Below are 2,500 nucleotides of genomic sequence, written 5' to 3'. Positions count from 1 at the left end.
TGATGAAAACTACTCATGACAGCTTTCTTCATTGTTATATAGTCAGCACCAACATTATCCCTGATGTGTTTGCCAAAGAAACTTTGCATCTTGTCAATGGCTGTGTCGGTCAACTTGTTGCGTCCGCCAAGGAGACTCCTGCGAATCTTGCTGCCAGTCTTCGTTATCGTGTCAACCTTCTCTTGCTCCCGTAATTTCCTGAGCCGAGTCCCCAGTCTCTTCTGCACGTGGTTGATGCACTCTAACTTGGTAACTTTAGTATCTTGGTATGGGCCATTCCCGTTATTCATGGCGAGTACTGCTTTGTACGAGTTGGCATCACCATCTGAAACCAAGTTTTCATACTCAAATTTCAGGTCTCGGGAACGTGCGAAGAGACGTCGGGCTGCTTCCACCTCCATCCCACCTGACGGGCCTTCATAGTTGCTACCACAACTTCCATCAGCATCATGTTTAGTCTTCCAGGTGTTATATGTCTCTTCAGTTATTTTCTTGTTCTCGAGTTTATTTTTCTTCAGGGTACATTCGAGGCAGAACTTGCTGAGAATTTCGTAATCAATGATGAAGCCTGTATAAACATCTATCATTACACTCATCCCAACTTTGGATGTGTGTCCTCTCTTCATCCAGGTGGCATCAAATGAAACATCAAGCTTCAGGACACCACCTGCATCAGGCTTCTTTGACAGGTGTTCTTCATAGTGCTTCCTGACAGCTTCGTGAATTTTTGTTTGTTTGGAGTCATAGTGGCTCTTCATCTTTTCATATAAGTACGTCAGGTGTCTATAGTACTTGCATTTTCCAACTGGTGGCATACCTAAGGCACCCATCATTCTTCTGACACCTGCAAACCCTGCGTCTTCTATTACAGACAGGTAAAGGAGGGCAATGTTGGTCTTGCCGATCTTTTTCTTGTTTCTTCCAACCTCCACTTCTTCAGGCTGTGAGATGTTCTTGAAGTTGCAGGTTGTGCAGTGTATGATTACGGTGTTCTCATAAACATCAGGCTTGAAACTGTACTCCAAGGTAGGCTCAGGGCAGGAACAATGCGAAGAAGTCAGTTTTTTCAGCCTCCTTTTTGTCATCATGACAATCTCGTCACTGTCAGCAGAATCTTCCTCCTCCTGATGAGTTTTCAAAAGATCTTCTCTAATTGTGAGTAATAAGGTCTTCTCTACCTTATCTTTACTCTCCGCTATGTGAGATGTGCTGGGCTGTGGTATGTGAGAGGTGGTGGGCAGCGGGACGGCGGCGAGGGAGGTGGCAGCGGCCGGTGTCGGGTTACTTGGTGATAGCGGGGCGGCCGGGGTGACTGGCGGCTCGACTGGCGGCTCCAGGCGAGGTATTTTTCCCCTTTCTGTATCCAACTTCACGCCCCAGGCATCCCTGCTCTGCTGCTTTCTCTTAGACAACCGTGGCATGGTTGGCAGGAGGTAGATTGTAGTTTGTAGTGGCGAAATAACGCGCTTAGTAGCTGTGAGAGTGGGAGAAGTCGCGAGAGACTGAGCAACAACCTCCCGTGACAAGAGCTACGTGAGCACTGAGGAGGCAGGATCCTTGCTGGGAGCTAGTATCACACACACACACACTCGCCTTGAGTGTTGCCATATCGTATCCAAGCAAAAAAAAGTTCAGATTTTAGCGTTTTTTCGTAGTATTGGGTAAGAAAAACTTACTCTGCTGATGTAAACAAACGCACGTGGTTGATTGCGTGACATTTAAATGCCATTTAAAGGGAAACTATGGGGCATTTCCCCTTAAATCTTTACGAGATTGCTGCCAACAAGTATACCTACCACATATATTTTTTTCACAAAAAGTCATTATTTTTCATTTTTTTTTTCGTCTCCAGACCGGACGCTCCCCTTAATCCGTGTTCCGTAACTGAATTCTGTCACTCCTGTGCCCTTCCAGCATGTAAGGAGCAAGAGGAACACAGCACAGACAGCACCACAGTGTCTCCCTACAGCCAACAGGAGGAGGTGGAGGAGGAAGAGATCATCAGTGTGAGGGACAGATATTTAAATTCAGTCACTTCTCTCGTCAATATTAAGTTCCATCTTTGGCACACACGTAAGTAGTAGTAGTAGTAGTTCTTTCTATTAATTTTTATCATCTTTGGCCAATATCCTGCTCTTGCAAAAAAAAAAGTAGTAGTAGTATTAGTAGTAGTGGTTGGTGGTGGTGGTGGTGATGGTGGTGGCATAGTCAACACAACACCCCTTTATCATCACCAGGAAGAGGTGTGGTGGTGGTGATGGTGTTACTGATAGTGGTGATGGCGATGGTGTTGATAGTTTTCATAACAACACCACACCCACAGCACATCTCTTCATCACCAGATCGAGCCGTGGTGGTGGTGACTGGCAGGCTAGCACAGAGACTGCACCGTGGACGCCAGCGCTGTGTGGTGGTGCGGGTCACAGTGCCACAGCCAGGCCAGGTCACCCTACACGACCTGACCTTGCCTCATGGGTTGTACCAGGTCAGGGTTGTGAAA

This window comes from Scylla paramamosain, unplaced genomic scaffold (assembly GCF_035594125.1).
Source record: "Scylla paramamosain isolate STU-SP2022 unplaced genomic scaffold, ASM3559412v1 Contig98, whole genome shotgun sequence".
NCBI classification, from domain to species: domain Eukaryota; kingdom Metazoa; phylum Arthropoda; class Malacostraca; order Decapoda; family Portunidae; genus Scylla; species Scylla paramamosain.
The sequence above is the reverse complement of the archived record's forward strand: the minus strand, read 5'-3'. Positions refer to the sequence as shown.